The sequence below is a fragment of the Ovis aries genome, chromosome 12, assembly GCF_016772045.2.
Source record: "Ovis aries strain OAR_USU_Benz2616 breed Rambouillet chromosome 12, ARS-UI_Ramb_v3.0, whole genome shotgun sequence".
NCBI lineage: Eukaryota > Metazoa > Chordata > Mammalia > Artiodactyla > Bovidae > Ovis > Ovis aries.
Genome location: NC_056065.1, coordinates 15,729,800 through 15,753,517, shown reverse-complemented (window position 1 = coordinate 15,753,517; position 23,718 = coordinate 15,729,800).

The following is a 23,718-nucleotide window of genomic DNA, read 5'->3' as shown; positions in this document are numbered from 1 at the left end:
TGTTGGTGTATGATATTTGAACATAATATTAAAGCTATTTAGAATTCTAGTTTCTGATCTGAATGATAGATGCTGTACTTATTATGTGCAGATATTTGTATCCAAATTTAAGAATAACAATGAATAGCTAATATTGAAAATTTTCCTTACCATCATGAACAATTACCACCATGGGTAATTTGTGACAAATATTATAGTAATTTTTGAGTTATCAGAAATCGTGAATTTGAGTGTAACAAAGTGTAGAATTTTGACAAATTTATAGGGAAATAATATTCCATATTAAAATATCCTTTACATTCATTGAATCTGGTAGCAAGGTATGAAAATTCAATTATTTTTTTCCTTAAAGTGTTTCTGGTATTTAAATTCTTTCCACTTTAAGAAGAAAATTTTATGCCAGCTGTAGCAAACTTCAAAAAACTTCTGGCTATTTGAAACTTGTCTTTCATATCAAGGGTACAAAGCAAATGTTATGTAGATTTTCTCTAAAGCTTTAATAGTGTTGATCACGGGAATGGGTATTTTCCACCTTCCAGTAGCATCATGTCAACTGAAGGCTCTGAATCCCTAGTGACAGTAGTGCCTGTTATGTCATCGGCTTTTTTATATTGTGATATCCAGGACCATTTATAGGGCTCTTCCTCTAAAGCACAACATCCCTGGCAGTAGCCTTCTTCCCTGGCCCTAAGTAGGTACTAGTTATGACAAACTATTTTATTTTTCTCAACTCTTCATGCTGCTTCTGAATAACAAGCATATTTTTGTTATTTCTTCATTTTTATTTATTATCCTGTTTGGTGACCGGTTACATGCTGTAACAGTGGTCTCAAAAATCGCTTCTCTGTTTCTATTGTTACTCACATTTCTCTGGTGATCTATGTCAGATTTACAAATACTCTGAGGACTTCAGCATTTTCCCTTTGACCACAGATCACAGCAGTTGCATATATAATGTTCCAAACATGTACAGTAATGCCATTGGTCCAGTGTCTGTGATTTCACTGAATGTTTTTAAAGACTTCCTTTTTTCCCTGAAACTATTTTGTTTTGTAGAGCATCTCAGCTACACTAGTTCTGCAAAACTATCCATCAAACCAATCTGCCCTAAAGTTAAACATCTGTATTGTGGCTCTAAGTTGTCATTTGCCCATGGGCTTATGCTTGTCTGGGCTTATGCTTGTCTGGAATAATTATGAATGGGTAAATTTTTCCATCTTAGTTTCCTAGTTTGATAATGGTATGTAGTTGCCCTTCATATGGATCTCTGTGGGGTCTAAAATCTCCCTGACTTTTGTATTTGCAAGGTTCTCCTCAAGTCCCAGTTTAGGCTTGTCTTTTTCCTATGATTTTGAATTGGCTAACAGCTTCCCAGGTGGAATTAGTGGTAAAAAAAAAAAAAAAAAAAAAGGCTGGCAATATAGGAGATGTAAGAGAGAGAGACAGGTTTGATCCCTGGGTCAGGAAGAACCCATGGAGGAGGAAATGGCAACTCACTGCACACTTCTTGCCTGGAATATTCCAAGGAAATAGGAGCATGGCCCACTACAGTCCATAGGGTAGCAGAGTCCCACGTGACTGAACCAGCTTAGCACACATGACAGTGCTCCCAAACAGTAGAACCAAAGACATTCATCCTGAGGAAACCAGACCCTCTCCTCTTTGTCCTTCAAAACTTTCCCCATCTACTTGTCCAGTTTCTCTTATAAGCTAATTCTGCTACTGAGACATGTATAACAGTTGTTCACCCAGTATGAGTTTTTAATTATTTTATGCATTTTAATTTCTTGCAGAAGTTTATTTATTATGTTGTTTGTTAAGTTGCTAAGTCTCGTCCACCTCTTTTGAGATCCTTTGGACTGTAGCCCACCAGGGTCCTCTGATCATGGGATTTCCCAAGAATACCGGAGTGGGTTGCTATTTCCTTCTCCATGGGCTCTTCCATACTCAGGGATGGAATCTGTAACTCCTGGACTGCAGGCAGATTCTTTACCACTGAGCCACTTGGGAGACCCTCAATTATTATACAAAAGTTTAAAAAAATATATTAGGCATTTTTTAATGCATCCTCCATCAAACCCAGTCAATATTTAATTTTTCAAATTAAATAATTTACTTATCAATTAAACTGAAGAATATTTTACCTTATTATTACCATATTTACCAGCAACCCTCTAGTTCTTCCAAATTAAATTTCAAAAAACCATGAAATTTTAGTGAGAGAGAAATTTCACCCAATTTATTCTTTACTTCTTATTGTTTTTTAGAAATATGGTCATATTGTTACATTATCTAGTAGAACAGTGTGGTTATTCATCTGAAATATATATATATATATATATTTAATTTTTAAAGTTTTCTTTATTCCTAAGTATAAGGAGACCATCAAATTTAACCAATATTTACATTGCCTCAAAAAATAGAAAACTACACATTATCCTAAAAATAATCCTAACTTATGCTATAGGATCTACAACTATGTTTTATTATTTAAACATGGTAGAGGTATTTTTTTCAGTCAAATTCAGTTTAAAAATCAAAATGATTATAATGTTTAATTCTATTTTTTAAACTTTAAGCACCCACATTTTGAGCACCATTTATGTAAGACTGGTTTGTTCAAACAGAGGCAAACCCAGCCATATGGACCATTTTCCAGGATCTGTGAACATACCATAGCCAGCTTTCATGGTTTTCTTATAAGAAGAAAATGATAACTTTAAGTTAAATTGCTGGTAAGGACATTTTCTTTTTTTTTTTTGTCTTTATTTTTTTTATTTATGTATTTTTTACTTTATTTTGTTTTACAATACTGTATTGGTTTTGCCATACATTGACATGAATCCACCACAGGTGTACATTTTTAAACGTCTTTCCCCATTTTCTCTTTCAAAGAGTCCCTTCATTTTCAAATATGAGGAAAGTGAAATGTTTGTGGTTTAAATGCAAATATTATAGCTCAAATTCAACAATTATGATTACTTTTGCAGTGAAAGGCAAAACAAAAAATATATATACACATTATTTAATGCTTATAAATGCTTTCCATTTTAAGAAACTTCTAGAATTCAAGTTCTTTGAGGTGTCTATTTACGCTTAAGCTAACCTAATGTTTAATATTCATTAAACTAAACATGACCTTAAAATACTAATATTTCTAAATGTCCCTTTGCTATATGTGCAATCACCATTTTTTTAGTTTATCTTATTTAAGAAAGAAACAAAAACAAACTAAAAGTTGCAGTTTTTGAATCTTCTCTTTCTTCCATCTCTTTGTTGATGATGGTTTAATTTTTATTGTTAAACTGAGCATAAAGAGAAGTAAAAGGCATAAAGAAGTGACATGAAGGTAAGTTTGTGATCACTGACAAACCAAGAAAGAGACCTTCCCACTGATGGGACTTCAGAAGGCTTATCAGGCCACCTCCCTCCTCCACAAAGGGGACCAGAGTACCAGTCTCTAAAGAAGAATTTTGTTGGTCTTTGAATTTTTGTAAATATTATTATTCATTGTATTTTCTTTTCTGACTTCTTTCTCTTAATTTTATGTTTGTGATCATAATCCATATTGTACAAGCATTACCTAACTTGTTTTCTTCTATATAGTATTTAATTACATAGATATTTCACTATTTACTTGTTGTTCTACTGACGACAGACATCATTACTTTCAATGTTTGCTGTATTATGAACAGCACTGTTTATAAAAGATTAGCTAGTTCAGACAAAAGATAAGCCTAATTCTAGCATAACATTACTTGCAAAATAGATGCTTGTAGTTCTATTGAATAAGCACCCAAGCACGGAGTTGCAGGTTCATAGAGTATGTGCTCATGTAGCTTTGCTGCTGCTGCTGCTGCTGCTGCTGCTGCTAAGTCACTTCAGTTATGTCTGACTCTGTGCGACCCCATAGAGGGCAGCCCACCAGGCTTCCCCATCCCTGGGATTCTCCAGGCAAGAACACTGGATTGGGTTGCCATTTCCTTCTCCAATGCATGAAAATGAAAAATGAAAGTGAAGTCACTCAGTCGTGTCTGACTCTAGCCTTAGAAGATAGTATAAAAGTTACTGAGATACTGTTCCAGAACAGACACAGGTATTCTCAGCCAATAGCAGTGTATGATATTTACTCTCCATTTTGGCTATTTCTCTTCTCTTTTATTTCTCTTTCCCTTTCTTTTGCCCCTTCCTTTCACCCACCCATCATTTCTTTTTTTGGGTAACAAATGTATTTAGGTATAATTAATGACAATAGACTCATGTGTGGTGGGTGTACAACTTGATGAGTTTTGGCATACATTTGAAATCATTTCATGAAACCGTTTCAAAACCAAACATAACAATCATTTCCAACACCCCAGATGTTTCATTGTGTCCCTTTAAATTTTTTCCCTCCTCCCACCCCCATCTTTTGATAACTTCTGATCTGCTTTTTGTTGTTACAGATTGTATTTTTGTATTTAGTATATTTGTGTGAATTATCATTTGCTCATTTTTCTATCATTATCTGTCTTTCATTACTTTGTAGAGATTCCATATGTTTTTAATATTTGTCTTTTGTCAATAACATGTGTTATAAATAGTTCCCCATGGAGGTAATATCTGCTTTTACAGTTGTTATGGGTTTTCTCTCTCTTCCAGGGTAGATATTGATATGACATTGGGTTGATTACTAGTTACCACATTATAGTCAAGGTTTTGATTTTTGATAAACATTCTGTATGCTGATTTGATAACACAAAGTCAATGGATGAGGTTACACCACTTTTGAGCCACAAACTTAATTAAGATGTAACCAAAAAAGAGGTCATTAATTAGTTCATCTATACTTTCTAGTATGCTACATTATAAAAGCTTTTCCTTCAATGGAATTGAATTAGCCCTTTAAATATATTGACAACTATTTTTTAGAAGCATATTTAACGATGCATACCTTAGGACCTATCACTTGTATAGGCCCTTTCCAGTGTTCAAGAATTTATATCTTTATAAATACATATGAAATGTTATTTCTCTTAAAAAGTGCCTCCATAAATGTAAGCTTCAGGCATGAGAAAACCTGGGTGTGATGCAGATCATCTTGCTACACTTCTAGATGCTTTTCCACCCACGATTAATAATAATAACCAAAACTACCTACATGCTTAAACCCTCCACTACTCATGAAGTTAATATAACACACAGATGAGGTAGTGAGAGATGAGTCATTAATTGACAATGACATACACTAGAGCTTTCTAATGAGGGAAATAGTAAGTAGAAGTGGCCATAATTAGTTCCAGTAATGAAAATTAATAAATTTCAAGTCAGCTAAATCACAAGCACTATTACATTTTGCCAAATGTATAAACTTCTAGTATATGGGAAGTTACAATATTTTTCCACACTGAGCAATTTTGATAAATCATGTGTCTTTAAAAGAAAAGCATATCTTTCTGACTTCTGCAACATTTCAGACTCTAGATATTAGGAGAAATTTAATGATTTAAACTGTACATAAATAAATATTGAACTTACAGGGACTTTCTAATCTGTTCCATATATCTTTAGAACAGATCGCCCGTTGGAAATAATTGTTACCTGAATTGATAGCCAATATTAAATAACCCCTTACACATGAAAGTAAGATCCTCGAGAAGCGATATTTTAATGAAATTTTCATGGTTCAAGAGCAGAAAAAAATCAATCCAGTTTTCTGAGTGGAACATAAGAATTCTTTCCAAGAACTGCTTAATGTGATGCATCATATAATTAATGTTTTATAAAGGAAATTTCACAGCAGACACTTGAGGCTATGCAGTTTTATTATCTCTGGATATAATATACCATGTTCTCTGCTTATTACTTTACATTTTAGGTCTTATTGTAATGCAGACTATTACCTTGAAGCAATAAACAGTTGTACACTGATTACATAAACTTTAAATCCCCATGATCAACCACTCTCTGGTTTTGTTTTTGTTTTCCTATCTTATTTTCTAAAGCTTTGGTCACACTTGACACTTCTCTCTACCATCTGAAGGTCTGTTGGTCCTGTCATCAAGATTTTTCTCACTGCTGTCTCCTTTCTTTCCATTCCCCTGTTTAACTGCTTATCAACTCATATCCCTAACTTGTGGCTCTGTCCATGTCTCTTTTATCTGTATTTCAAAATATTCGCTGATATTTCCCTGATGTATCAACTTCTTTTATTCTGGAGAACAGAGCAACAGCAGTAGCAATAAGTGTTGAGTTCTTATGTTTTTCAAACCTAAATCTTCCACAGTCTGAATTCAGCTTGCCTTTCAAAAATTATCTTCTAGTGTTGCTACCAATAAACCTTTAGCCCTTAAGTATCTCTGGAGTGATTAATGGATTCTATGTTTTTCACTTATACTAATGTTCATTAATTCACTCAGGATTCTCTTCTCTTAATGGAATCCTTTCAAGTCTGGGTTATCCCCCACCTTCTTCTTGATTTCTACCCCAGGTACCCTTCCTCCAAGGGAGAGCTCACCTATAACTCCTGTTGCACTTTTAAAGATAACAATAATAGTCCAGTTTATGTATTAAACTCTATGTCTAATTCAAGCAATTAAAAATAATTCATTCAAATGATAAAATAAATATTCTATAAAAAAATTCTTCTGGTGCGTAACAATGCTCAAAATTTGGAAGAGGTATTTGGCTCAAGGAATTGGCAAAGGGATGAGTTTAATTTTTTAACTTCTCTGCTCATGGCAGGTTAAGATGTCAGGATTAATATCAAATCTCATAAATAGGTAAAAGGGACAAAAGCCAAAAAGGTAAATCTCAATTACATACTTAATAAGTTCCAAGGGAAAAAGCAGAAAAACTGAAATCAGTGCACAAATCTAAAAGGCAGAGTAAGATTGCAGAAAATATTGGAGGTGGAAAAGATAGTATTGATAAAACTTGATCAAATATAAGAATGAACCTAGCAGGAGGCTGGCACTCTTGTGATGTTAAAGGGTTTATTGCTTTCACCTACAGAGTTCTTTGAAGGCTCTATAGTCTTAGAAGTACTAGTTGGATATACTTCTACAGGCATAAATAACAGATGGTGGAAGAATATGCATATGGAAACATTAGCATAAAATAATTATTGATATGAAAACATATACAACTAAACATAGTTCACACCTTTGCAAATGAAATGTGAAACATTACAAGTTCCAGAAAATCTCCCTAGCAACATCTGTTTTCTTTTGATGAGACAGAAAACTTTAGAGGTTCTTTCAAGACCCTTTATTGCAGGCAAGATGAATTCTAGATCATCCATAATCATAAATTGACCCCCAGTTCAAGAAGAGGAGAACTTTATCAAGAATCACTTACATGTCAAATCCTATGCTAGATAACTTCATATGTTTCATCATTTAATATACAGAAAATATAATTATATACTGTTGAGAACAGTAGCTCATTACCCAGAACATATTTCACATATAATTATTCACATACAATGATGATAATTATATTTCTTGTGGTAGTACAAATTTTTTTGGAAAAAAATGCCTTTTGACATGTGAAATGTTAATGGACTCTCTGAAGAGAAACAATCATAATCAATGAAAATTATTATTTTTTAAAAGCAAACTTTAAAACCTCTGAATATTTTCCTAAAGACATACAAGGAGTGAATAGAAAAATGTGTTGACAAAAAAAAAAAAAAAAAAAGAAATGTACTAAGTACTGGTCAGAATACCCAGAGACTGTGGCACTTGAGCCATAGTGCTTTCCAAACCCAGCCAGCTCCATATGATGGCATCACTACAGGTGGATGTGGCCAGGGTTCTGGATCCCAGCCGAGTGTACAGTATCACTCCAGGACATGCAGGACATGAGCTTGAGCTTTTCCTGTGTTTCCCACCTCCAAGCTATAGGAACTGTATTACAGGCATTAGACAGGAAGAGAGCTGAAACTGCCTTTTCCCATCATCTCTGATTCCTAAGGAGGAGGTTCTGTTTCAGGTTCAGCCCTCCAAGAATACTAGCTCCTAACATTCATGCTTAACACTATCCATTTGTTGTTGTTCACTTGCTAAGTCATGCCCCACTCTTTTGAGCCCATGGACTGCAGCATGCCAGGTTCCTCTGTCCTCCACTATCTCCCAGAGATTTCTCAATTCATGTCCACTGAAGTAATGATGTTATCTAACCATCTCATCCTCTGCCTCCCTCTTGTCCTTTTACCTTCAATCTTTCCCAGCCTCAGGGTCTTTTTCAGTGGGTCCTCTTCACATCAGGTGGCCAAAGTATCAGAGCTTCAGTTTCAATGTTTGAAGCTGAAACATTATTCATAAGGTAGAGATTTTATGCTCTAGAGGCAAGCTGAGAGGATCACAAGCTATTGCTCTTGTCCAGAGCCTTGCTTGTGAAGCAGAGATTCCATACTGAGAGTTGGGCCACTGGCTCTGCCCACATCCCAGCTCCACAGCAATGGTCCAGGAGATTGACCTCAGAGTGAGGAAGGCAGTAAGATCGAAGAGCTGTGTGACTTCCCCCTCTAGGGGACAGGCTGAATTTGGAACAGAAGAGGGAAGAAGCTTAAGCATAAGGGTGCTGTTGAAAATAATGGAAATTCTGGTTGTAAAATAAACATTAAGTGGAGGCTGGTAGCTACTTGAAAGCAACACCCTAATCTTTAACCAACTAGGATTTTAACAGAGAGAACCAGGCATAAAGACAGCTGATGGGAGCCATTTGGGGGCCTGATTAAACCTCAAAAAGTAATGGCAATAAAGATGGGATTCTGTTAAAAAAAAGAAAAGACTTTTTTCACTCTTTTCCCTTTCCTTCCTTCCTTCCATTCTAGTTTCCTTTCTTCTTTAATTGTAAAATCATCTTGTTACAGCAGAGACAGACACACAGGACAGGGGGACAGGCTGCTTATAGGGCTTCTCTTGGCTGTTGCCATTTTGTAACTTAAGAGCTATGAACCTCAAATGAAGTGGACTGTAACAGTCAATCAGACCCTCCAGAGTCACTGACTGGGAAGACTCCAGAACCTCTGGCTCACTCGGATATTATAATGTCCCTGGGACTGAGCTCACTGCAGTGGTGCAGCAGGAGCCCCTGAGCAGTGATGGTGAACACTGAGCCACTTGCCACACCAGTGGTGCCAGCTTGGGCCCTGACAGGCACTCCCTGCCTATTGGTATACTGGGCGAGGGCAGCCAATGCCAACTGTGTTCACAACAAAATACATGAACAGTCAGTTCATCAGTATAGAAAATTATTGAGTGAGTGACTGAAGTTGCTCAGTCATATCTGACTCTTTGAGATCCCATTGACTGTAGCCTACCAGGCTATATACCATAACAAAATGGGGGTTAGGCCAAGAATGCAATGCAATATGTGTAACAGGTTATAAGTGAAATCGTTCAGTCGTGTCCGACTCTTTGTGACCCTGTGGACTGTAAACTACCAGGCTCCTCCATCCATGGGATTCTCCAGGCAAGAATACTTGAGTGGGTTGCTATTTCCTTCTCCAGGGGATCTTCCTGACCCAGAGATTGAACCTGGGTCTCCCACCTTGCAGGCAGACGCTTTAACCTCTGAGCCACCAGGGAACTGAATAAATTAAAACAGCTACATGATAATCTCACTAGATGAGGAAAAAAGCATCTGAAAAAGTTAAACACCCTTTCATGACAAAAATACTCAAAAGTTAGGAGTAAATGGAAATTTTCTCAATATAATAGAAAGGTATCTATGATGATACTGGAGAAGGCAATGGCAACCCACTCCAGTGTTCTTGCCTGGAGAACCCCAGGGACTGTGGAGCCTGGTGGGCTGCCGTCTATGAGGTTGCACAGAGTCGGACACGACTGAAGCGACTTAGCAGCAGCATGATGATACTACAGCTAACATTATACTTAAAAGTAAAAGAAGACTGAACACATTTAAAGCAAGAAACAGGAAAAGGCAAGGCATTTGACCCTCGCAAGGTGCTCTTACATTGAAATTAAAGCACTAAGAGTAGTTAATACAAAAAGTACACAAATGGCCTCTATATCTTCACACAGTTTCTTTCTATACCTATACAAACTGCTTGTTGAATGCCTTCACCAAATAAATTATGCATATAAACCCACATTAAATACAATGTGTATGTATGTACATTTTCTGAGGAAAGTAAAATTTTGTAAACCATTAATATAATTATTTTAGTATTAATACAGGCTATTTATGCATATGCATTTATGGGTATTTTAAATTCAGAATATAATATTTTCCATATCTAACCAGTTTATGCTTAAGAACTATTAATAATTACTTACATATTATAGAAAGTTCCCCTGGAGAAGGGAAAGGTTACCCACTCCAGTGTTCTGGCCTGGAGAAGAGTCAGACATGACTGAGCCACTTTCACTCACTCCCTCACTTGTAGGCAATAATGACTAGTAGTAATGATATAACATTGAGGATGATATAAAAGAGTCTCAAGAAAATTTGGAAATCTCAAAATGGGACAGAATTATTACTAATGTATTATTAAAATTTAAAAAAACATGCACAGATCATATGATTATAAAGATTCATATTGATCCTGTTCTTAGAGAAATTATCATTGTTCTATTTAAGAAATACAAGTATAGTTCTAGAACCATGGAAAAGAAATGATTTGATAATAGGTTTTGAGGGTAACTTTCCCTAATATTTATTAGTAAAACTTTTCTCTAAAATAATGAATTAAGAATCTGAGACTATTTCATAGTAAATACCTCTGTTATCAGCTCTAAAGCAAACTGTATATGGTAGCACCATTGAAAGATTTATTTAATTCCATATATGTGTCTTTTACACCCCCAATTCCCCCAAATTTGTTTTTCCTTGAGTATCAAGCTTCTTGAATCATCTACTATAGAGAATATTTCTTACTAAAGTAATTGTAATAATTACTAATTTGATAAAAACTGTACATGTTTTAGGATGCTAAGAATTATTGTATATCATTGGTTTAATCAATATAATTAATTGTATTTGCATAAATACAAAAAGTAAAAATGAGATAAAAACATAATTAGGAAGCATTAAGCACAGCTGTGCATTTAATGCAAGTTTTCTAGTCTAAGTGGGAGATAGTAAATTAAAAATATTAATACCACCTGTACATAGAAAAGAATTTTAATAATTAAATGACTTTCTCTGTATATTTGCAAGTGATTTTTTCTGGCTTTCTAAAATATATTAAGATAACTGAAAAATTATAAAAATGTAATCTAAGTTCTATAGCCCAAGATATAAGTGTGTTATGTTTTTAATGGGAATGCAAATAAATATTTTTAGTTTGTGCTCAAGGTATTATTTTATGCGAGGGCTCATGCTCTAATTCTAATATTTGAATTATATTAATTATAGGTTTCCTAGGTCTAATTTTATAAGAAAAGTATAATTAAAATCAATATTTTCCTTCAGTGTTCTTACATTGCTTTTAGTGCATAGAATAGGACAGTTACAGAATGAATGTTTGTGTCCCCCTGAAAATTCCTATGTTGTAACGCTACCTGCCATGTGATAGGAATTAGGAGGTGGGACCTTGGGGAGGTAACCAGGATTGGATGAGGTAATGAGGGTGAAGCCTTCGTGAGTGGGATTAGTGCCCTTGTAAGAGTCAGGAGAGAGCTTCCTTCTCTTCTCTCTACCATGTGAGTTTATGAGAACCAGCAATCTGCATCCTGGAACAGGGTCCTCACCAGAATCTGACCATGAGGCATCTTGATATCCAGTTTCCAGTCTCAAAACTAGGTGAGAAACAAACTTTGGTTGTTCACAGCCCACTCAGTTGATGCATTTTTTCTTATAGTAGTCTGAGCTGATTAAAACAGTGTCTTTCAAAAATAACACCCTTGGAAAGTCCTCAAGTAGAGAGTTAAAAATTCAGTTCTAAGCATTTAAATTTGTCTTTAAGTTATATTTGTGTAATTTATATAAGTGGTTCCACCATTTAGTTATAATGTGACCTTGGTTGAAGTATGTTCCCTTTTCCTCAATCACCTCATTTGTTGTTGCTCAGTCACCAAGTCATGTCCAACTTTTTGCAACCCCATGGACTGCCACGTGCCAGCTTTGCTGTGCTTCATTGTCTCCTGGAGTTTGCTCAAACTCATATCTATTGAGTTGGTGATGCCATCCAACCATCTCATCCTTTGTCACCTGCTTCACCTCCTCCTCTCAATCTTTCTCAGCATCAGGGTCTTTCCAAATGAGTTGGCTCTTCACACCTCATTTAGACACTATTTTAGAACAACAGCAGAGTTTCAAGCTTGGGTTATGGGGCTTATTTGCTGCACAAGTACCTAAAAACTCACAGGCAAACTGACTAAATTTGAGTGTGTGCCTATATGTGTGAGTGTAAGGGTTACTCATCAGTTTGGGCAGTTTGTTGAGATTTGCAGTAACATATACTTAAAAGAATTTGTCTTCTGCACAAAAGATGACATTAATAACTATGTTTTGGTATATTTAAGTTCCTTAAAATGCTCTTGTGATCTCAGTAACATTTTTGCCATTGCTAGAATTAAATTGTAGAAAAGTTATGTGACAGGGCTTCCCTTGTGTCTTAGAATCTGCTTGCAATATGGGAGACCTGATTTCAATCCCTGGTTGGGAAGATCTCTGGAGAAGGGAAAGGTACCCACTCCAGTATTGTGGCCAGAAGAATTCCATGGACAATATGGTCACAAAGAGTTGGACACAACTGTGTGAGTTTTACTTATGTGACAAAATAAACTCATGCTCCAGTAAATAAAACTTACAGGTTTACTTAAATGGCAATTTAAAAATCTATAGGACTTTAAAGAGTAATTTTGTGAAAATATACCTTTCATTGGAGCACCTTCAACTACTTGCATTTTTCAGCAGACTTTTCAGTTCTGGAGGATTTTATTTATCTATATGCATTCAATACATTGTGTGTTAATATCAGTAAAAGTTTTCTCCAAACCGAATGACAGGCAATATGAATTTCAAATGAAATTCATCTTTCAATATGTCAATCATAGTAATACAAGAAACCAAAATTCTTCAAAACTAGAGAACATCACAGTGGTATGTTCAATGTATTAATATGAAGAATAGGTTTATTTGTTAATTTTATCCCATTACCTTTGTTATTGCTTACCTAACCATGGCCTGGAGACCCAATATAAATTATATTTTTCAAGTATATAGTTAAATCATTTATGACAGTAGTTGATAGGGCAAAAAGTAAAATGGTAAAAAAAAAGAAAAAACAGTATTCATTTTCAGAAATTATTGTACCATCTCAAAGTGTAAGAAAACTATTGCTATGATTAGCAGCCCTTATCATTTAAAATGCATTGATGACACAAGTTTCTCAGAATATGCTTGGCAAGGAGAATTTCAGAGCACTTTCTGATTTTTAATTCAACTTTAAAATGTTTACAATTTGAATAAACATTTTAAAAATGACCTTAAATAAGCTTGTCTGATAATAGAATATTGTTTGATGTCTTCAGGCAAATTTGATTAGCAGTTGCTTCCTGCTGATCTTGATAAATCATCGCATTCAAGGCAGATGTGCTTTTCAATAATCTTAAATTTAAATTCTTTCAGTCCTTTTTTCCTCCCAAAGTGCTTATGCTCTGCCTTCAAATGCATTCAATTTCATATCAATAAAAGTATTTAAATACATAAGTTAGAAAGTGTTCTTTTTAAATATGCATTCTAAACTACTAAGAGGCTAAATTTGAATGTGAAATGCTACACCTTTGAAAAATAGCTATATCATTAATCTATAATCATCCATTGACATATTCATTTGTTCAAGAGACCAGCTGTTGGTAGAGTAATTTTCATAAAATTAAGAAATCAATGTTATAACCATATGCAGTGTTTGATTTGATGAAGAGGGGAATTAGTAATAAAACTAGAGTGTAGTACTTCATAAAGAGATGACATTCACATAACCTTAACCCTTTATACAAATAAATCTGAAATTAAAAATGTTTTACACTTAGAAATAGTGTTTTTCACCTTCTAACATATGTTCTGAAAGTTCTTTATTTATGTTCTGGAGAAAAGTGATATCAGAAAAATGTAACCACAAAGAAAAAGAATGAGCTAATAAATAATCATAACCTTAGTATGAATATCTGTGAATATCTATTACCAGATTAAAATAAACCCAGGAGTAATGTATACATAAAATTCCATATGTAGATCATTTTGAGGTGAGAAGATAATATAACTACCATAATAAGAAATAAGTTTTGATACAAAATATTTAATCTAATGGTTTGAGTATATATTCTTATTTTTATTTATTCATACAATTTAATTCATACAAACTGAAGGTAAATTGCTTAAACCAAAATCAAAATAATTTAGAAATAGAGATTATTTTGACAATCAAATAAGTCAACACAGGGTGATAAATTACATATGATCTGTTGTTATAAAAAGTAAACACAAATAATATACAAAATGACTTTTATTTTCTAGTTTTAATACTTTCCTTGAAGAAATCATTATCAGAAGACTTCTAAAAATATCAATCAATTCTATGCATGTAATTTAACATGAAATGAATACATGTGTACTAAAATATATCAAAAGGTTTGAAATTACGTTCATTAATTCAAGCAGGCAGGATACAATTAGAATAATGGAATTACTTTGTTAGCTCAGAAAAAAAAAGCCCTACGAATGTTGAGTATTTCATTAAAAATCAATTCTTTATGGAAAGAAAAGTGTGTTCTAATATATTACATGTTGAATAACAAAGGAAACATCTTCAATTTAGGTTTCTAAATTGGTTTTTACAGTTCTCCACTAAAGTATTTAATTGAAATACTTAACACTTTGCATGGATAAAGATGCACAAAATGTCAAATTTTTAAAATAACCATGAGTTTGCCTTGTCGTAACTATGCAACCTCTGTCTCCAACAAATGCAGCTTTATCAGTGAGCCCACTATCTGAGGAAAGAAAGTATCAGGACTCACATACTGTATACGTATGCAGGTGGCACTAGTGATAAAGGACCCACCTGCTGATGGGTTCAGGCTGGGAGAAGGGCATGGCAACCCACTCCAGTTGTCTTACATGGAGAATCACACTGACAGAGCAGCCTGGTGGGCTACAGTCCATGCAGTCATGAAGAGCTGGACATGACTGAAGCAACTTAACATGCATGCACGCACATATTGTACCCTCTTGTTCACATTTTTTTTCATGTTCTTCTGTAGTGCGAAATTTAAGGAAAACAATCACAGAGGGAAAAAAAATCAGATTCAGAACCTCATCGCAAATAGATTTTTGAAAAGCCCTATGCAGTTCAGGAAGCAATAGTTAGAACTGGACATGGAACAACAGACTGGTTCCAAATAGGAAAAGGAGTACGTCAGGCTGTATATTGTCACCCTCCTTATTTAACTTATAGGCAGAGTACATCATGAGAAATGCTGGGCTGGAAGAAGCACAAGCTGGAATCAAGATTGCCGGGAGAAAAATCAATAATCTCAGATATGCAGATGACACCACTCTTATGGCACAAGTGAAGAGGAACTAAAAAGCCTCTTGATGAAAGTTAAAGTGGAGAGTGAAAAAGTTGGCTTAAAGCTCAACACTCAGAAAAGAAAGATCATGGCTTCTGGTCCCATTACTTTATGGGAAACAGATGAGGAAACAGTAGAAACAGTGTCAGACTATTTTTTTGGACTCTAAAATCACTGCACGTGGTGACTGCAGCCATGAAATTAAAAGACACTTACTCCTTGGAAGAAAAGTGATGACCAACCTAGATAGCATATTCAAAAGCAGAGACATTACTCTGCCGAAAAAGATCTGTCTAGTCAAGGCTATGGTTTTTCCTGTGGTCATGTATGGATGTGAGAGTTGGACTGGGAAGAAAGCTGAGCACCGAAGAATTGGTGCTTTTGAACTGTGGTGTTGGAGAAGACTCTTGAGAGTCCCTTGGACTGCAAGGAGATCCAACCAATCCATTCTGAAGGAGATCAGCCCTGGGATTTCTTTGGAGGGAATGATGCAAAGGAGAATGATACCCCAGTACTTTGGCCACCTCATGTGAAGAGCTGACTCATTGGAAAAGACTCTGATGCTGGGAGGGATTGGGGGCAGGAGGAGAGGGGACGACAGAGGATGAGATGGCTGGATGGCATCACTGACTCGATGGACGTGAGTCTGAGTGAACTCCAGGAGTTGATGATGGACAGGGAGGCCTGGCGTGCTGCCATTCATGGGGTCGCAAAGAGTCAGACACGACTGAGCGACTGAACTGAACTGAAAGCTTAAAACCTTAGCTTTAACCCTGTAGTTTTGCAATTTCAATTCCCTTAATAACACAAGGTAAAATACAACAAGCAAACAAAAACACGGAAGCAAATTATTTTACATTATTTTCATGGAGACAAGGGGTCTCTTTCCTGCTCTTGACTTTGAACAAGGTTTGCAAATTTTATCAAAAGAATACTTTGCTTTGAATTCCAACTTTCCTTGACAATCCACTTATCCTGTGTGTGTGTAGGGGGGAGGATATTTACTGCCTTTCCTCACAGCCATGTACTTGGTAAAAAGAACAGCAACTAATTTTTTTTATATTTAATATCAGTTTCTCAAATCAACAGATAAGTAAATATTTGAAGTTTGCCAATGGGGCTTATTATATGAAAGCTTTTGCCTTCTTAAAAATTGGAAAACATCTATATTTCCAATATATATGATTGTTACAAAAATTCAAATAAATGTATTAAATTTCATCCAAAAGGAATGCTTATTATAATACTGCATTCTACTAATAAATGTTGTTAAAAGACATATAAAATGTTATTAAAATGAATTTTAAAAGTATAATACTAAAAATGATGCTCCTTATGAAGATATTCATGAATTAAGTAAGATACATTGTGCAGTTTTGGGTGGGCTTCCCAGGTAGCTCAGAGGTAAAGGTGAAGGTAGAGGTAAAGAATCTACCTGCCAAGCAGGAGCCACAGGTGATGGGGGTTCTGTCTCAGGATTGGAAAGATCCCCTGGAGAAGGAAATGGCAACCCACTCCAGTATTCTTGCCTGGAGAATTCCATGGACAGAGAAGAGCCGGGCAGGCTATAGCCCATGAGATTGTAAAGTTGGACACAACTGAGCCACTGAGCATGCAAATCATTTCCTTTTATTTTTTTTTAATTTTTATTTTTACTTTATTTTACTTTACAATACTGTATTGGTTTTGCCATACATTGACATGAATCCACCACGGGTGTACATGAGTTTCCAAACATGAACCCCCCTCCTACCTCCCACCACATATCATCTCTCTGGATCATCCCGTGCACCAGCCCCAAGCATCCTGTATCCTGCATCGAACATAGACTGGCGATTCGTTTCTTATATGATAGTATACATGTTTCAATGCCATTCTCCCAAATCATCCCACCCTTTCCCTCTCCCTCAGAGTCCAAAAGTCTGCTCTACACATCTGTGTCTCTTTTGCTGTCTCGCATTACCATCTTTCTAAATTCCATGTATATGTGTTAGTATACTGTATTGGTGTTTTTCTTTCTGGCTTACTTCACTCAGTATAATCGGCTCCAGTTTCATCCATCTCATTAGAACTGATTCAAATGTATTCTTTTTAATGGCTGAGTAATACTCCATTGTGTATATGTACCATAGCTTTCTTATCCATTCATCTGCTGATGGACATCTAGGTTGTTTCCATGTCCTGGCTATTATAAACAGTGCTGCAATGAACATTGGGGTACATGTGTCTCTTTCTATTCTGGTTTCCTCAGTGTGTATGCCCAGCAGTGGAATTGCTGGGTCATAAGGCAGTTCTATTTGCATTTTTTTAAGGAATCTCCACAGTTTTCCATAGTGGCTGTATTAGTTTGTATTCCCACCAACAGTGTAGGAGGGTTCCCTTTTTTCCACACCCTCTCCAGCATTTATTGCTTGTAGACTTTTGGATCGCAGCCATTCTGACTGTTGTTAGGTGGTACCTCATTGTGGTCTTGATCTGCATTTCTCTAATAATGAGTGACGTTGAGCATCTTTTCATGTGTTTGTTAGCCATTTCTTTTTACATTTTGTTTAAAGTGTGTGCATGCATGCCTGCTGTGCTCAGTCACTTCAGTCATCTCCAACTCTTTGTGACTCTATGGACTGTAGCCTACCAGGCTCCTCTGTCCATGGGATTTTCCAGGAAAGAATACTGGAGTGGGTTGCCATTCCCTTCTCAGGGGATCTTCCCCTCCCAGGGATCCAACTTGCATCTCCTATGTTCTTTACCACTTGCACCACCTGGGAAGCCTTTTGTTCAAGGAAACCTTATTTAAATATAAGAATTTATATACTGCTGGCTTTGTTTTAATAGGTGTCAGGAGCTTGGCTGAGCTTGAAGGGTGTGGAGCTACCAATTGTTGGGGTAGCCAGTAAAAGCAATAGAGCAGAAATGAAAGAGTCAAGACTTGAATCACTTACTACAATGAAATAAGAGAAGGCTCAGGCCTGCATTGCATTTTACCCCATGAAATGGCACGTGGAGCCAGGTAGATAAGGACTCTGCCCTGCTTTGGGGGAAGCCCTGAACAAAAGGCCCCAGCAGTTTTAGGCACCTTAAGCTAGGGGTTGGGGAAGTGAATGGGGGTGTGACATAACCTAGGGAGGGCCAGGCATGGGAATGTAGTTAAGTATTTTTTTTAATTTATTTATTTTACTTGGAGGCTAACTACTTTACAATATTGTAGTGGTTTTGGCCATACATTGACATGAATCAGCCATGGGTGTGCATGTGTCCCCCTTCCTGAACCCCCCTCCCACTTCCCTCCGCATCCCATCTCTCAGGGTCATCCCAGTGCACCAGCCCCGAGCAACCTGTCTCATGCATCGAACCTGGACTAGCAATCTGTTTCACATATGATAATATTCATGTTTCAATACTATTCTCTCAAATCATCCTATCCTCGCCTTCTCCCAGAGTCCAAAAGACTATGGAAATGTAGTTAAGTATTAAGTCAGAGTGGGGAAAAGTTTTCTTTTCAAGGTTTCCCTTCTCTCCCCAAATACAGGTCTGTGTCTCCCCAAGGCCTCAGCTGGAGAACTGGAATGAAGGTGAGGAAGCTGGAAATTTAAATATACTGAGTTGATCTGCCAGAATGCCTGAAGGATTTGCCTGGTAGATTGTGATTACTGTTGCTGTTGTTCAGTTGTTAAGTCATGTCCAATTCTTTGCAACCCCATGGACAATAGATGTGGAGCCAAAAGGAAATATGCAATTGTACCATTCTTTTTTAAAAAATAATTTTTATTGGTGTATAGTTGATTTACAATACTGTGTTCATTTCTGCTGTTCAACAAAGTGAATCTGTTATACATATATCCATTCTTTTTTGGATTCTTTCCTATATTGGTCACTACAGAGCACTGAATATAGTTCCCTGTGCTATACAGTAGGTTCTTAGTAGTAATCTATTTTATAGACAGTAGTATGTATAGGTCAATTTCAATCTCCCCATTTTTCCTCTCCCCTCTTCTTCCATAAGTCTGGTTTTCTACATCTGTGACACTATGTCTACAGTTATATCACTCTTAATATTAAAAATCAAATAACATTTATTGAGCAAATTCTATTATAAAACTTCAGAAATACTGTTTCCTGTTGTTACTTAACTGAGTCCTCATTAAACCATGAAACCATGCAAGTTTGGTCATATCTCAATCCTAATCTTGAGACTATTAAAGGGCAGCTAAGAATGGTCAAGACACTTGCCCTGGGTTGCACCCTACTAAAGAGCTGAAACCAGTTTTATCTCATTTCTGTCCTATTCAGTAATGTTTTATAACTGCATATCTGCTCAGGGCACAAAACTCTCAAAATGATAGATAATCCATGACAGTGTAAATAGCTACTGTGTACATATTTCTCTCACTTTTTCACAGATTTTTTTTTTTCCCTACTGTCAAAAGACCTCTTTTGAACTGACAGAAAATAGCAGGCATACAGTTCAGAGGGGTACGCTTTGTCATGATAAGATAATGATATATCTGAGATTTTATTGTTGATACCAGTTCAACCATTTTCTGCTATAATTTCAACATAGGATTTTGGTTAGATTTAAAATAGTTATTTCCATTATGTAGAAATCACTGTCTCCTGTAGTCAAATATATTTTGGGACTGCATTTACTATTAGAGAGTAGAATCCTAAAAAAAGACAATGGTGCCCTTTAGGAATTTAGGTGACTGATGATATATCTTTCATATTTTCTTTCTAGTAACTTTGTGTTGATGAAAGCAGGAGCTGGATGTAGAAAAAATGAGCAACATGCTGTCTATGCTCTGAAGTTGCTTAACATGTAGAGGGGCTTCCCTGGTGATTCGCAGTAAAGAATCTGCCTTCCAATGCAGGAGACATGGGTTTGATCCCTGGGTTGGGGTGATCTTCTGCAGAAGGAAATGGCAATCCACTCCAGTATTCTTGCCTGGGAAATCCCATGGACAGAGGAGCCTGAGGGGCTACAGTCCACGGGGTTGCAAAAGCACTGCCATGACTTAGCTACTAAACAGCAACATGAGGAAACATAAATAGACAAATATTTAAGCAATTATAGAAAGGAGTAAATGATAAAACAATGGTGGGATGCTATTAAAATGCTTAGGCCTGAAATCAACTCACATATAGGAAAACATGGAATCGTTGACCACATTATTAGCATTGGTAGATATAAAAGTATTTTTTTTTAAATAATGGTATTCTAAGAAAATGGAATACCATGTGTACAGTACTGGGAAAAAAAAACAGATCAAGAATAGTTGAATAGAATAGAGAAAATATGAATTTTAAATATTTTTAATTTTCAATGTTGCTTCTTTTAGATCTTAATACATAAGCCTTTATTTTGTTGCTAATTTTTGGAATGATGAGTTTATAATTTTTACTTCATTTGGAAAAACCTGGGTATTATTTTCTCAATTATTCTTAGTGTCTTTATTCTCATTTTGGTGTGCCAGTTACATATATATCAGATCATTTACTCTTGTTCCAAAATGCACCTAATATTTGCCCCTGTGTATGTAGGCACGCATATGTGTGTGTTTTAGCTTTCTTTCTTTCTTTCTATGATTTTATTTCATAGTTTTCATTGTTAGATCTTCAGTTTGACTAATTATTAATTCTTCAATGAAATATCCATTTCACATGTCTCTTTATCTTTGGAAAACTTTTGCCTATTTATAGACTTTTCATTATATACATGTTCTTATGTAAATTTTGGAGAATATTAATGATGGCTTTTAAAACTTTCGTTTCTGTCCTTATTATTTGATATTTCTTCTTGCTATGGGTCATATTTTTCTGTTACCTCACCTGTTTCATACACTCATTTGATGTCAAAAGTGATAAATTTTATGTTGCCAAATACTTGATATTGTTGTACTCTTTTAAGGAAAGTTGTAGTTTTTACTAACAGGCATCTAAAGTTATTTAAACATGAATTTGCACAACCAGAAGTTTATTTTTTTATTATTTTGGTGGACAAACCAGAGTAGTCTTTACTTTGTGGCTCATTCAGCCCCATTACTCTGATGAGACTGTTCTGGGATTTCTATTGAATGGCTGCTATACTTAGCAAGGTCTCTGCACTTTGGCTGGTGGCATGTCCAACAGTTTCTAGCCCTTTTTGAGCTATGGTAATTCTTTCAATTTACAGCTCCTTGATAGTTGTTTTTTAACCTGGAAATTAATTTTTGTCTGGCATTTTGGAAATTCCATCCGTAGATGCATAGATTAGTATCTAGGCAAAGACTCAAGTGGGTCCCTAGGTAGAGCTTTCCTAAAGCCCTTTTGCTAAACAGCTCCTTTTGTTGTGGTCTTCTCCGTCATTGTCTTGCTCTGTGTCCTCTCCCTCACTGGAAGTCCAAATCAACAACTTCCTTCTCTCAACAATCATAAATGTGTGCTGACTCTTTGCAAAGGTTGGAAACTGTAGTTGCCTATATTTGCTCATCTTTCTAGTTATTTACAGTGGGAGTGGCAGTAGCGATTCTGATACTACCCCTGACTACAAGTAACACTTTAAGTACCTTTTTATAAGAGAATTAAGTAATTAAAAAGTATATTTATTTGTGAAGATGTCACCTCTTTTTTATACAGAAAGTGATGAGAGAGAGGTAGAAAAGGAGAGGAAGAGAGAGAGAGATCAAAAGGAACTTAGAGAACATAATTAATTTTATTTACTATTTCTGTCTTATCATAAGTAATTAAAACAAGTATTGCAGACATATAAGTAGACAATATGAGTGATCGTTTCTGAATTCTAAATCAGGAGACACCTGCAATGTCTACATTTTTAAATGACTGCTGAGAGGATTTATCTTCATTTTATTGATGCTCAATGATGATTTTAAAAAAAGTTTCCGTGCTATTATTTCACCTGCTTGGACACCAGCATGTGTGGGTATCCAGTCTTCATCACTGTCAGTATCCTTCATGCATAGTTTTTAAGTTCTATCTTCCTCTTTCTGCAGTGTAGGAATCATACCTAGAATTACTTAAAAAGTATAAAGTGAAAACGTTAGTTGCTTAGTCATATCTCATTCTTTGGGACCCCATGAACTGTAGCCCACCAGAATTCTCTGCCCATGGAATTCTCCAAGCAAGAATACTGGAGTGGCTTGCCACTCCTTTCTCTAGAGGATCTTCCTGACCCAGGGATTGAACCCTGATTTCTTGCATTGTAGGCAGATACTTTACCATCTGGGCCACCAGGGAAAAAACACAATCACTGAGAGAAAATGAGTATGCTATGTCTCTGGTTAGTGCAGGAATTCATTATTACCTCAGTTATTCCACATGTTTTCTGTCATTTAATGAATAAAAAAGTTAATTTAGTAAACACCGACAAGTACATAAAATACATTTTGTAATATTTGTCTATGACTTCCCTGGTGGCTCAGTGGTAAAAATTCCACCTGCCATGCAGGAGTTGTGGGTTTGATCCCTGGGTCTAGAATATCCCCTGAAGAAGGAAATGGCAACTCACTCCAGCGTTCTTGCCTGGCAAACTCCATGGATAGAGGAAACTGTCGGGCTATGGTCTGTGGGGTCGCAAATGAGTTATACAGGACTTAGTGACTAAACAACAGCTGCAAAAACACCACCATTTGTCTATACAGTCTATTCAAAACCTTTTTAAATCACCTAAAATCTGTTTCACTCAATTAATAGTATGCTATTGTTTAATACCATTAGTAAGCAGAATATAAAAAAACAGTGTCTGGCTTTTCGGTAACATGATGCTGTTATTCATTTCTAAAGAAATGTATGCACCTTTTAAAGGAAGGTTATTACAATATTCCACTTCTATAAACAAGAGAGGGGTGATTATATAACTAATTCAATATTAGAAAACACTAAACTTTTAATCACTTAGTGGGTATCCTAAATTACATAGATTATAGTTTCAGAGTTCAAATTAGGAACCAAGCTAAATAATATTTTTAATGATTGAAAATATGTTTAATCAAAGTATACTTGTATATTGTTTTCTCTGTTTCACTTGAAAACTAAAAATGTGAAAAACACTGTATTCTTTTTTTCACATTATGGTAATCATAGCTATGTCTAACTCCATATAGGCCTCCTGATAGTTACAGTTCACTGGTACATATTTTATTACATTAATTTCTTTAGATTTTGTCTCCAATAATTAAGTATTTAAAATTAGATATTTTGC